The 15403-nt window shown below is 40.4% G+C and overlaps 1 pseudogene; it reads left to right on the forward strand.

Moving 5' to 3' along the window:
• The first annotated feature begins 214 nt into the window (after nucleotides 1-214).
• On the forward strand, nucleotides 215-754 carry LOC125232717 (annotated as a pseudogene).
• The last annotated feature ends 14649 nt before the right edge of the window (nucleotides 755-15403 follow it).

Genomic DNA, 15403 nt, shown 5'->3' on the forward strand with positions numbered 1-15403 from the left:
TGGCCTCTAGTGTAGGTACTACACTGTGTATTCCTATGTGACTTGTGTTTGGGTAAACCAGTAGAACGTGACATGCAACTGTCCTTGGAAGATGATATCTTATTTTTAGCTTTCAGTTCAATTATATGCATAAATAAAAATAGCCGTTTTCATCATTATTCATTTCAACACCCCCACACGAACAAAATAGTAACTGTAAAACATCAAACATTTGGTTGGTGATGATGTCGCTGTCACTGGCGAGAAGATCTCCACGATCCTGAAGGCCGCTGGCGTGGATGTGGAGCCCTACTGGCCGGGCCTGTTCGCCAAGGCCCTGGAAGGCGTTAACGTGCGCGAGCTGGGTGGCTAGCCGAATGGCACAATCGCTCACGAAACGCTCACGAAACGAAGCGCTAGTAGATATCTATCTCTATCGCGCTTGCGTATTGGCGCGACAGATCCAGCGGCGTATCGCTTTCGTTTGGCGTCGGAGAAATGCCATTCGGCTACGGGGCCTGATCACCAACATCGGCTCCGGCGTGGGGACCGCCACCGCCGCCGGCGCGCCCGCCGCCGCCGCCGCTGGCGCCGCGGCGCCCGCTGAGGCCGCCAAGGAGGAGAAGAAGGAGGAGGAGCCCTGAAGAGTGACGACGATATGGGCTTCGGTCTCTTCGACTAAGAAACTGCACAGTGAAGTTTTTTTATTCCATCAAAAGCTTTACTAAGCTTGTATAGTTGTAAGGCAAAATGATAACATAAAAAAACCTCAAACTACATAAATCAAATCCATCAATTTACTCGTAGATTCACAATCACCATTTATAGGTAAACTAGCTTTTGCCCACGCCACGCCTTCGCTCGCGTTAGAATTAGACAGAAAGTAGCCTATGTCACTCTCCATTTTGCCGTGAAAGACGAACCAATTTGTCGCTCCGTTTGGCCGTGAAAGACGGACGAACAAACAGACACACACACTTTCACATTTATAATATTAGTATGGATTCTACCAGCCAGCTTAAAAAGACATCAAGTTAAAATTTGTATGAAATAGCCTTTGCACTCTTGTGGATAAAATGCAATTTTGCTATCTGTTTTCGATCAAAAGCGCCTTTTCTATTTAGCGTGATAAAAAAATCATTCATCATTTTTTTTGCATGTCTATGCGATTGGAATCACACCTTTGCGGTTGCAGTGTAAAAACGTGTTGGCAGGTTTGTTTTTTAATCCCGGAGTGGAGTAACTTTTTGGAGCTTGAAAAAAAGAGGTATCCTCGCGTCCGTTTTTCCTGTTTATCTTACAGCATTGCAGAAGTCAGTATGGAACTAAGCTAAATATTTTTTTGTCTTAAGTAATGAAATGTGTTCAAATATTAATCACCTCTCAATGAATTTATTGTAAATTATAAATCAAGGAAAAATTCTTCATAATGTACTTATGAGTATTTAGAACTCTTGCCGGGCGAGCAATTTACATTTGTGTGTCACGACAAAGTCAAGCTTTTCTTTTAAATTTCTTCCGTCTATGATGTTTTTGATTTTGGAAGCGTTTTACATTTTTCTTGATTCTATTATCTACTATATTTAGTTCTTAAAAGCTTCATGATAGTTAAATATAAAAACTTAACCAATCTTGGACGGAGCTTTAACAGAATACCGGGAAACGCCACTCCACCGGTAATCAAATACCGTCTCATTAATTGCCAATTAAATCAATACCGGAGTGAAATCCCGCAATCAAGCCAGATCCCATTACACACGAAAATGCGACAAAGAAGGCTAAGATAAATCATTTTTCACGTGAAATATGATCGCATAAAGCGTTTCCGAAAGCAATTAGTTCCTGTTACGACCGCAGACGCGGGGCATGGAAAAAATACGGGCGACGCACTGGGAGGGAAGACGATGTGGAAACGCTGCGTTTTCATGAAAGGTTTTGTAATTTCTGCACAGAATATAATATATGTAAACATGCCGTCAATAGAAGTGGCGAACAATGTAAACAAACTGAATGGTTGAAATATCTATATTCCAACACTCTTTTATTGTTTTAATGGTCAAGGATCATGGTGTCATATGAATTGACTGAATAACACATTTTTAAGCCAGTATTTGATTAGTCAGAATGGAAATTAAAGGCATTTTGAATACAAGGTTTGTTTACATTGTTCGCAAATTCTGTTGACGGTGACTTTACATATAGTAGTTTAAGTACAGAAGGCTTGTTAACCACAGACCGCATACGAGCAGCCAACATTTAGTTCTAATGCGCAGCGTTAAGGTCATCAAACTGTATAGGCCGCAGAATGAATTATCCCTTCTATGGTTACATTGATAAACGTCAGTGCCTGTTAAACGATTATTTTATATGATAGTTACGCCTAAGAATATCGAATGACTGTTGGGTTTATTTTGTGCTATTGAGCTATTTCACTAAATTGATTAATGTCAGAATAGTAACTCGTATATTATTTACTCTTACCATTTATAAACATTTATTTATGTACCTACTACTGTACTTAATAATATAACATCAAAGGTGCCTATTATACAATGTAAGGTACGTTTGGACATAATTAAGAGAATCTTCTGAAATATCTCACATACTGCATGAAAGAAAATTTCAAAGGTTTACTTAAGTATAGTTATTTTACTTCCACTTAACCCTTTAACGGGCAAGACTCAAAAAAATCCTGTAGTCCTAAAAATTCTGAACAAGAAAAAAATACAAAAAGATAGTCATACAGGGTGGTCTTTTTTGAGACCAGGCAAAGAAATAACCAAAACCGAAAGTTTTTCCATCGCAATGCGTACAACGACTTAATAAAAATAAATATTATATCGCACGGTAGCGCCGTGGGTTTACGATACCTTGGCAATAATTTAATAGGTACCGTACGTGGATATATTTATTTGTACCAATAACCAGCAATTGCTTTGTGGTTTACGGGCAAATAAAGTAAATAGCCCTAATACACTTTGTTACCTATGATGGGTTATTTTTGAATGTGAGATAATATACTCATTGTAACACTTTACTTTTTTATATTGAATGATACACATTTTAACTTTTTGTGTTTCTATGTTGTAGTTTTCTTAATTATTATTATTATTTAACTCAGTATTTATTTTCATTCTCTAGGCTACTAGGTTTTTTACAATATGTATATAAAAATAAAATATAAAAACATTTACAAAACAATATAAAAACATATAAACATATTATAAAAAACCTAACCTAGGGTGCCGCCAGCAGCGGGGCAGGGCCCAAGCTGCCGGTGGTTAGGGCTGCAGAGAGAGGAACCGTCGGACTATCCGCGTCGTGTCCAAGATCACCGCCTTCTGCATCTGGCCCTTGATCCAGCCACCAAGCGAGAGTCTCTTAAGATGTTGGTCGAGACTCTTCGCTATGAGACCGTTCGCTGAAACGACTATCGGAACAATGATCGTTGAATCAACATCCCACATGGCGGTTATCTCGTGAGCCAAGTCTAGGTACTTACTGGACTTGTCCTTCTCGGCTTTCACGAGATTCTCATCATGGGGGATGGTGATGTCAACGAGCACGGCCCGGCGTTGCGGTCGATCTATTATCACAATGTCAGGCTTATTGGCTACAATAGTCCTGTCAGTGATAATAGATCGATCCCAATAGAGCGTGGCACGACCACTTTCAAGAACTGGCGCAGGCAAGTACTTGTAGTACGGTACTTCGCGGTCCACAAGGCCGTATTGAAGAGCAAGTTGCTGGTGAATAATCCTGGCTACGAGATTATGTCTGTGCAAGTACTCGCCGTTAGCAAGATGAGAACAACCGGAAATGATATGCCTGAGTGACTCTCCGGGACGGCGGCATGCCCGACAAATGTCGACCGTACCGTCCTTCAGGATATATTTCCGGTAGTTGTTCGTCATCATAACTTCGTCCGCAATTGCACAGGCAAAACCCTCGGTTTCTCCGAAGAGGTCCCCGAATCGTAACCAGTTCACCGATGCGAGCAGGTCTACATCGGGTCCCGTGAGGGCCTTGTAGAACCGCCCGTGTAGCTGCTTGCTCTCCCATACCGCCTTGCGGTCCGCAGTACTTAGTACCACAGGTTTGCGCCAGTTCTCTTTCGCCAAGGAGAGCGGCGTGAGGTTTCCGTCAACTGCCACCACATCACGATGCATCCCACACTCGTTGTTAAGGAAGTAATTCCTGAGATTGTACACCTCACGGTTGTGGAGATCTTTGGCGTTTAGGAAGCCTCGACCTCCGCACTTCCGTGGGATGTACAATCTCATAACAGACGAGCGCGGGTGTAACATACGATGTGTGGTAAGCAGTGAACGGACCCTCCGATCCAGGGCGTCCAGCTCAGTCTGGGTCCACCGTAGTATGCCAAAGGAGTATGTGAGTAGAGGCATTACCCAGGCGTTAAAGGCGCGCACTTTGTTGCCTCCTGACAAAAGACTGTTAAGGACTTTTGTGAGCCGACTGAAAAAGCGCTCCTTTACCGACCGTCTAATGCCAACATCCTCAATACCCAACGACTGTGACATACCAAGGTACTTATAGGTTTCTGATTCAGAGATAGATCTGAACGACATCGTCTCAGAAAGTTGTAAATTTTCTGAATTTACAACCTCCCCCGCTGTACATGCATGACCGCACACTTATCGACACCAAACTCCATTCTGATGGCGGTACTGAAAACTTCTGTGGTTTTCAATAGCACCATCAGGTCTTGGGTGTTCGGTGCAAATAGTTTGAGATCGTCCATGTACAGAAGGTGAGAGATGACTTCACCCTCTCTCCGAAGCCGGCAACCTAGCCCAGAATCCTTCAGCAGCGTGCTGAGGGGATTCAGAGCTAGGCAGAACCATAATGGACTCAAACTGTCACCCTGGAATATTCCTCGCTCAATCCTTATGAAGTCCTGCGGGCCAGGGGGCCATCCCTGCCTCCTGGTTGACGAAGGACTGTGATCCACTGCCTCATACATGCAGCCAGGAAGGATATTAAAGCTGCATCAAGTTTATACAGCTCCAATACCCTTCTCAGCCATGAATGAGGCACCGAATCATAGGCCTTCTTATAGTCAATCCAAGCGGCCGAGATGGCTCCCTTGTTCCGCCGAACTTGTTGGCAGATGGTCATGTCTATGAGGAGGAGCTCTTTAGTACCACGGGACCCAACCCTACATCCATTTTGAGCGGGAGCCAGAATGTTGTTAGCGACAATATGCGCGTTAATTTTTGCTCTCAAAATGGATGTAAGGAGCTTGTAAAGTGTAGGCAAGCACGTAATGGGTCTGTAGTTTTTTGCTTCCGTGGTACTACCGGACTTATAGAGCAGGAAAGTAACACCAGTTGTTAGGGAAGGTGGGAGAGAACCAAGATCGAGGGCTTGTTGAAATTGCGTTGCCAAACGCGAGTGCGAGCATCGAAACCATTTTAGCCAGAAGTTGTGCAATCCGTCCGGTCCAGGACTTTTCCAGTTCTGGGTCGTACGGGTAGCACAACTTACTTATTATTTGTATGTCTTTCCCATCACGGAACAATGGTATTCCGGACCTTTGGGAGGCGTGCGCGGGGCCGAAGCCAACACGTAGAGGCCCTTTCGACACTTTAATGAAATGTAAGGGGTACACCGAGCGGATGTTGCCCTTGCCCGTATCATGGGACACACGCAGAGGCAACACCCGCCAGGGTGTAAGGACTATTTGAGAGTTAATGGAATCTAAAATGAACTGGTCTATTTTGATGAAAGTGATGGACTAAATACTGGGCTATGGATAAAAAACCGGACGCCTGCCTAATAAAACGGTATCCAATTTTATTTCCGGCAGACGGTGACTCGTCCCCACAAGATGGGCCCCCACAAAAAGCGACATCCAAGATGGCTCAAGGGCAACACCGGTGTGAGAACTCAAGGGTGTCGAGAGGTGTACACCGCTTTCTGCCCAGTGGCTGTTATTACTTATTATTATTATTATTTAAAGCTTATACTGTGTCCCACTGCTGGGCAAAGGCCTCCCCCTTCGATTTCCACTCGTCCCGGTTATGAGCGATCTCCGGCCAGTCGCTGAGATACACGTCCAGGTCGTCCCGCCATCTCCGCCTGGGCCTGCCAGATCCCCGCCCGTCTTGCGGCACCCATACGGTGGCTATTTTAGCCCACCTCTGTGGGTGCATACGGCAGACATGGCCTGCCCAGTCCCATTTCAGTTTGGCGGTCTTAACCCCAACATCTGTAATGCGTGTTTTTGAGCGCAGCGTGGAGTTGCGGATTCGGTCAATCCGTTTTACTCCTAGGATGCTGCGCTCCATAGCTCTTTGGCAAACCTTCAATTTGGTCTTTTGCGCCTCGTTTTTAATAAAGTAAATATATTGAGATAGTTAGTACAGAGCCTCCGTCATAAGTTTTTGATGGTTGAGATAGGGTAAAATTTGTATAGCGGCATTGGTGGGGCCGCAAGGGAAGAGGAGTGCCGGTGTTACGGTGCGCCGGTCTCCCTATCCTTTGCGGCCGACTTGGTTAGCGGTGGAACCAAAGACTATTTCCACCGCTGGGCGCCGGAACATTCTGGCGCTCATGGCCTTATACCCTGGGCCTCATTAGCCAATACGGGAGTCCCACATAACCGATAGGGTCCCCCCTCGCACCTAGTGGTATGCGGAACGCATATAGCGCATTTTTTTGCGTTGTAGTTTCCTCGCTATAGTGAGGGGAAAAGTTTTGTGTTACACTTGGGTGCAAATGTATTTTACTTCTCGTGTGTTAAAAACTCGCAAATTCAGGATTCTATTCCACACTCGGCGTTAAAATACAACTTTGCCCCCTTGTATAACAAATAACTATAATTTGTAGGTCTAAGGCTGACTAATTAAATAAATGGATAAAAATACTGGGCTCAACGAAAAGGACCAATGCTACATAAATTCTTTTTGAAATTGTGAACCATAAATTGCAGTATTGGACTATAGTTGGGGGATTTTACGGTACAGTCGAGTTCATGAGGAAACCGGACTAATCCAATAAGGCCTAGTTACCCTTCGGGTTGGAAGGTCAGATGGCAGTCGCTTTCGTAAAACTAGTGCCTACGCCAAATCTTGGAATTAGTTGTCAGAGCGGACCCCAGGCTCCCATGAGCCGTGACAGATACCGGGATAACGCAAGAAGGATTATGATGAAGGATGATATATCCTATAGGAATGGCGATGGCCATTACTTCCTACCGGATTGTCCAATAGATAATTATGGTTAACATAGCAATATTTTTGTTTTGTTTAGCGAGCTCTGATTTCACAGTCAAACTATATAAATAGTTTTATGGAGCAATATATTTAATATAATGTTTTTGTATCCACATGTATATTCTAACTCTAAGAACAAATTAAATTACTTTCATAGAAAATATTTTAACTTGTTATTTTTAAGTAGTAACACTACTATTATATTCTAAACATTAAATAGAGGGCGCCACGAGCCTTCGGAAATGTCATATACTTAGAAATTTCGACCCTTGCTTTCGTGGACCGATAGCCGAGTGGTTCTGGCATTCGCCCAGTAAGCGGAGTACGCTGGTTCGATTCCAGCTCGGAGCACTGGAGGCTTTGGTCACTTTTTCTTTGTTTTTCTTTGTATATGACATTTATTTAATGTTCACATGTATATTAATTGAATAAATAATAAATAATGCTGAACACGATGGATACGCCAGTGCGCTGCATAGAATGTTACTATTACTGTTTCAAATATATCGACGCTGTCTCTTATCGACATTCAAGGTTTTCCAGGGATCAGTTTAAATAAAACTTATTTGAAGTATTCTCACGTATTTTTTATCAGTTTTCTTGAAATCAAACACATTTTCGCACATAAAGCATATTGAGAATTGATATTTTTATTTTCACGCTACTCACGTCAGTTTTTTTAATAAATATGTATAGCTCAATAGAATAATAATAATGGTAAGCGTTAAAAGCGTGCATTTATTACTTAAAAGATTTAACGCAGCTTCAGACATAAACGTATGGAATCCAATATGGCACACACAGCCTTCTACAATACTCGGTATTTGTAGGGTGAGGCTCCATATCATGCGTTTCAAGTTACTAGAGTGTCATCATTATCATCCTCCTTGCGTTATCCCGGCATTTGCCACGCTCATTGGAGCCTTTAACGAAAGCGACTGCCATCTGACCTTCCAACCCAAAGGGTAACCGAAAAGCGACTGGCAAATATCAAATGACGTTTCGCACATAAGTTCCGAAAAATTCATTGGCTCGTAGCCGAGGTTCGAACCCGCGACCTCCGGATTGAAAGTTACTAGAGTCTATTCTTCGTTTATCACTCATCATCATCATAAAGCATTGTATATCTTCACAGATGATTTATGCAGCATCTGTAATCGAACGACAACGCCGCTTGATGCTTAATAACATTATAACCCAATAAGAGTTTTGAATGATTCACGGTTATTTTCATTAGACTTATATTGACCGGGATATAGACCGTGATTACCTTTTTGATTTTTGTCAAACAACAACAAACGCAGAACAAACAAACAAACGTAGTGACACTGTGAGTGTAGTGTGTTTGGACAGATCATCGAGTGTGAATGCGACAAGTGGTAACGCTGAAAGTGAACGCAGCCGACGCGCGCGAAGGAGGGTAGATCGCGCGCTGTCTATGCAACTTTAACATCCACCGTCGTCGTGCGTCGAAATATCGGGAGCTCGACAAAAATCAAAAAGGGTAATCACGGTCTATATCCCGGTCAATATAAGTCTACATTATAACCCAATTCGTATTCGGTGTCATCATCATCATCATCATCATCATCATATCAGACCTTTATCGTCCACTGCTGATCATATGCCTCTCTTCTAGTACGCCACTTGTCGATATAGTCTGCCGAATCTGTCACAAGTTAAGATTTATCAGTATACCTTATAAAAGTATCCCGCCGCGTATGTCTGTGTGTATGTGAGTTCGCGGTTACCTCAAAAACTACTAAACGGATTTTCATGCGGTTTCACCGATGAATAGAGTGATTTTTGGAGAAGGTTTAAGTACGAGTAAGTATATTATTTTTTAAAGTTTTGTTTTAAATTTATTGAAATATGACGAATAAGCTAATCAAGTCGATAAAAATCACGCTGCGCATGTTTCATTTATTGTAATGTGTGTGTTCCTATGTACATTTCTGAGGTTGTGCAATAAAGTGGATTTGTATTGTATTGTATTGTTTCAGGAAACATAAGATATTGTGTAATGGAAAACTAATGCCGTCGGATAGCAAGATAGTTGTTCATAAACAAATAAAACTATAAATATAAACGTATTTAACGTCAAACTAGGAAATAAATCGATATTTCGAAATTACCCGCAAGCGAGATGACCCCTATCACAGTATTTAGTACATCAGTCATCAGTATGACCACACTCCCGCTCCCCGCTCAAAGTGCCGCCCACCGATCTCGGTTACCTCACAGTTCGGTAACCTGTCAAAAACGCGAACAGTCGACCTGTCTTATCTCACTCATACAAGCATGGTACGCGTTCACCTACACGAGCTTAGATTGTGTGCGTAGGAACGCGCCCTCTATCTTTCATATATTTGATCGCCATTGTCCGAGGTGTACCAATATCAATGTATTGATTTTTTATCCCGCTTAGATCGCTAGCAGTAAGTCTGTACCCAGAATGCCATTTTAATTAACTACGAGGGTGGAATTTTCTTTGTTAACCACCGGAAAAAGTTGCTCCAAACGGGATTATTAATTGAAAAATGAAATATTAATTCCGTGTACAAGAAAGTCATGCTTTAATTTTTTAACAAAATGACTAAAAGGCCGGGAAAAAAATTACAGGACGATAGAAAAATGGGAAATAGAGACTGTGGCCGATACAAAAATAATCGTTTTGCCATATTCCTAATCAACATCTGTTTATTTAGTTGCCCCAGGTGGCATTTAAAACAATAAAGTAAAGGTAGGTATATGAAATAGTATTTTTCAGTACAGATGGTGTTTTTTTTACGCACTAGTGCGAGAAGTGGTTCATTATATGCCAGGTCGAAACTTCGGAGGCTCATCTGTACTGAAAAACGTCGTACGATACACGTGCGAAAAGGAAATTCGTAACTCGTGTCGATTTAAAACACTCCCTTCGGTCGTGTTTTAATGGTTTACCCTTGAATCGCCGACAGACACTTGTTCGAATATTATTTCAAAGACAACATTTCAAATAATTTCATTTCATCGACAGTTCATATCATAGAACAATCGACACAAGTAAAATCAAACCGTAGACTTTTATTTCGTAGATAACTTATTCCGAGTATACTTTACATCGTGGTATTTCACTTCGTGTTTTTTCATTTCATTTTGTTTTACATTAAATACAATTCATTACGCATAATAATATTTCAATTATGTTTCTTTCTAAAATTGTACAATTTGTAAACTGTTTGTTTGGTCACAGTTCTAACCTATCCCAAACCTACTCGGTAAGCTGGTCGTTTTTGTGTGTGGTCACAGTTCTAACCTAACCTAAACCTAATTTAAAAGCCATTGGTTGTAGTGTAGGTCGCAGTTCTAATCTAACCTGAACCTACTCTGTAAGCTGGTCGTTTTTGTGTGTGGTCACAGTTCTAACCTAACCTAAACCTAATTTAAAAGCCATTGGTTGTAGTGTAGGTCGCAGTTCTAACCTAACCTAAACCTACTCGGTAAGCCGTTTGTGTCTGTGTGATCACAGTTCTAACCTAACCTAAACCTACTCTGTAAGCCGGTCGTTTTTGTGTGTGGTCACAGTTATAACCTAACCTAAACCTACTCTAGGATTTAAGCCAATGGTCATAGTTTAATTATGGACGTAAATATGTGATGTGCCACGATAAAATCGTCAATTTGAAGTTTCCTAGAATAGAAACATCTATTAACGTCTAGTACGACAAATGAGAAAGTATTGTAATAATACGTCGAATAAATGAATTGCGATGTTTTGTAGTTCTGCTATTTGAAGTACTTTGAAACGAATCAGCGATGAAACAATATTCGTTGAATAGTATTTATAATAACTAAGAAAATTTCAAATAAATAGTAGTTGAAACAAAATTACTCGAAACAATTGTACTCGAACTAAACATTCGATGATTTGTTGTCGATGAAATGATATTCGATGAAAAGTTTGTCGGCGAAACAAGGGTACACCGTTTTAATTTATCGCCACTCGTTTCGAACTTCCTTTTTTACGCACTTGTATCGTAATGTACTATTATACAATCGTGATATAATACAAAGCTATTCCGTAGAGTACCATGTTTAGGCCACGAAGCTTGCTGAGTGGCCTAATAGTACGGTACGAGAGTGAAAAGCTTAATTATATCACTATTGTATACAATACTTTTTCTATGAGTCATCATCTTCATCATCAATGGACGAAAAATATCATCATTCAAGTTAAAATTAATGTTAATAGCGTCGTTCACCGTTGTATCAACATCGAATTACCTGGCAACCAAATTGTTTGTAATAACTATCTCTGATTGGTCGATAACGCGATAGATAAAAAAAAAATGTGTTTCAAATGCAGAAAATTAGTATAGAACTTGTATGAAGTTCTATTTTTGAAATTTTTTCAGTTAACTAAAGTGAAGTGTAATGAAATATTATAGTTGACTAAGCGTCAAAGACTATCCAACACTGAAAAGTCAGCACGTATAGTTTAATCTGTGGTGTCCTAATTGACAGATTAAAGTCGACAAGTAGAAAAATATATAGATAGGTACGAGTAGGTAAGCATTACGAACGAGTAAGACACAAATTAAAAAAAAAAAACATCCACATGAAGTGATACAGAGGATGGGGTTACCCTATAAGCAAAAAATGCCCGTGTTTCTTACCAAACCGTTTATAATTTTCTTATTATTACTGTAATTTACCGTCGTAACAATTCATTCGTGTATTAGACTTAAATTACTAAACACGTATTAAACTTCGCCCGGCTTCAAATAGCTATTTCAACCAAAAAGGGGATTCAAATAAAAAGGGTCTATCCCAAAACAATAACAAGATTTAACGGCCGTTTTTAATCCACAAATAGATTAGCAGCATGTTCTCAAAGGCCGATTTGTCATCATTAATGGGTAGCGTTTAAATAATGGGTGAAGAGCGTTTACTGATGTAGTATTTAGCTTTGTACAGTTGTTAAGCATGTATAACGATAACGTTGTAAAGGGAGCTGCGAAATTGTATGGATAAATTATGAATTAATTCATTGATAAATTCGCCATGCACTTTTGCAGTTTACTGTACATATTAAGAAAGGGCAAGATTTCGGTTTAGGGTAAAGTCACATCTGACAGCTCTCATTACTATGAAGACGCTTCGCTCGTAGCCTTTTTTATTTTTACCCAGGGGGATCCGTTATGGATCCCACTGGCCCGGGAGAAAGCCAGTGGGTATGTCCGACCCCCATGGACTAAACCCCCTGGGGTGTTCCGACGCTCGCTTCTTGGCAGGGTTTCGGGCACTCGGTTGTAGGCTTCCGATACCCCGCCAGCGTTGCCCTTGAGGCCCGTCGTTTCAGACTATTCTGATAGCCTACTCCGCTGAAGGCACCTTGGAACACTGGAGGGCCTTCCTTCGCTCGTAGCCTCAGCCAACCTAAACCCATAATGACGTTGGCGCCTTTATACATATTTTGAGTAAACCAACTTCAGACACAGCGAATATGGTGTATAGGTTGGCGGACGCTATTCTTAACAATGTAATTTGAGGTTTGAGGCCATGAAAAGCAGACTCACAGGGCCAATATGTAATTTTTATAAAGGTACTTTACAAAAAAAAAAAATGACGACGCTAATCGGAAAACTGAAAGCATATGTACGCATGTTCATACTTAACGAGCGATTTCTCATACACAAAATGCGGCTCGACGTTAATAGATGTGACCTCACCCTTACCAAAGTGTTGCCATTTTTAGATGGCCAACCCATCTAGTAGGCCCTAACCTATAGTCTTGGTGATTAGCGCATATCGCACGATTTTTACATTGTTTTTAATTCGGAAATGTTCTGGGGTGATCTAGTTGTAAAAAATAAATTATAAACCTAGAAATATGAGGTTTTACTAATACCTATGTATTTCTTTTCAAAAAATCTAGAGATTCTTAAGAGCGTATCCGCCACATTATATTCATTATTCTTCCAAATTTCATAACGATAGCATAAGTAGTTCTCGAAATATTTAGTAATGTGACAGACGGACAGACAGACTGACAGAGTCGCACTATTAAGGGTTCCTTTTTTACTTTTTTGGTAAGGAACCAGAAAAAATGATTTTTGTTTATGCTTTTTGTTATTTAGAAGTAGTATTCTTGTACCACACGTCTATACACGTGATAATTTTGTTTCCGCATATTACCCCAAAATCTACGATTATTCCTGGATTAACGAACGAATCTATGACCCTGCAAAAAGAAGAACGCCTCATCTCTGCATAAGCTTAGTATAGAAATACGACCTTTTGAATTGGGTTGGTTATATCGTTCATAATTGGAAAATATGAGAACGATATAATTGGTAGAATAGGGGTCTGTGTGGATCGTAAAATATTAAGTGGGGGATGATGCATTATTTATGCCTGGCTTTGGGGTTTGGCTTGTGGGGGTGAAAATGTGGAAAAAATTAGAATTTTCGAAATCGTTAACATTTGTACAATACTGTCAAGTGGATTACTATGTTAATTAGGATTTCTTGCGGTTAAGTCCACGTTGAGGTTTTAAACTTATTTCTAAACTTAATTTTCACCCTTAAGCGTTTTAAAATACAGGTGTTTATAATTAGATAACTTGTTGGTTAACCAAATACAGAACCAAGCAGATGACTGAGCCTCTTTTTAGCTTCCGTATTTGGTCGTGTAAATATTATCCTTTACCCTCAATTTAAATACTTACGAGTAAAGATATAGACTACATAATAACCATTTTTCCCATCGGTTACGTGAACAATTGATAGGTACGAGTAACTAAGTTTTTTTTTATAGGACATTTTTTTTACACAGATTGACCGAGCCCCACGGTAAGCTCAAGAAGGCTTGTATTGTGGGTATTCAGACAACGATATATATAATATACAAATACATATATACATAGAAAACATCCATGATTTAGGAACAAATATCTGTGCTCAAATAAATGTCCCTTCCGGGATTCGAACCCGGGACCGCGGCTTAGCAGGCAGGGTCACTACCCGCTAGGCCAGACCGGTCGTCAAGTATTTTGGCTAGACACTCTGTTCAGACTACCTAACTGTCATCAAAAACGACTATTTTCTACCAAATTTACGCGCCACTAAAAACTAACCAAATCTTTATGTCTGTTTGTTAATCAACGAAATCTGGTTTTGGCAGTGACCGTCGGCCGTTACGTTTAATGGGCCATTCGGATGTATCTGATTTATTCCTTACTTTAACTACGATTTTCGAATGTACTAGACCAATACAGGGAGTAGGGAAATAATTGATGTAGTAATTTGAATCCCCGTGTAAGTACCTAAATGCTGGTTCGTAACCAGTTGCGATCGCAGTTTTATCCTTTGGGAAACTCGTTGTAGGCGCAATACAATGGGTAGGCTGGGTTTGTTTAGCTAACCGGAGGGAAAACAGTCTGCAGCCGAAGTGGTTTAATGTGATTATTTTTTTTTAGTTTATTCAGAAACCAAACAGTCACATAGACATATTACATAATTGGCAATACAAAAATGTACTGCAAAAAAAGAAAACAATAACAAAAGACCTGGAGGTTCATAATAAAATTGTAAACTAAATAATGTTCACTTACTGAATATAAGAAAACAACATAACGTAACGTAATACAAGAAAATTAAACTGCATACAACATAACATAACCTGACATTATTATGTTATTAAAACATCAATAACAAAAATGTCGCTCATTTCGCTCAGTAATTCACCTATCTCAGAGTTACTTGCGCGCTCTTTCCCACTCATGTCATGATTCGAATGAACCGAACCAAAAAGCGAAACGATACAAATGTTCCGAATGACAGCTTCGGAGTGACTCGGAAGGATTCGGTTTGGCAATATGGCGGTATCGTATCGCATGATTCGCCATCTTGCTCAAATTAGTCTGACAAATTCACTGAGCGAAATGAGCAGAATGAGCGAAATGAACGTGGGGGAGAGAAAGATATGAATCACGCTTTTCACCTCAGTGAAGCGTTTTGCGCATCTCTAGTATGGGGTAGGTTAAAGACAAAAAATGCAATCGGCAATAACATCATGCTGCAATAGGTGCTGATTACAATGGTACGGGTGGAGTATGAATACAAACTTAAAAATAACATATACAAAATTAAAATTTTGAAAAAACCCCCGACCGCGACATAGTGGACCGATTTTTATGAAAC

This window comes from Leguminivora glycinivorella, chromosome 13 (genome assembly GCF_023078275.1).
Source record: "Leguminivora glycinivorella isolate SPB_JAAS2020 chromosome 13, LegGlyc_1.1, whole genome shotgun sequence".
NCBI classification, from domain to species: Eukaryota; Metazoa; Arthropoda; class Insecta; order Lepidoptera; family Tortricidae; genus Leguminivora; species Leguminivora glycinivorella.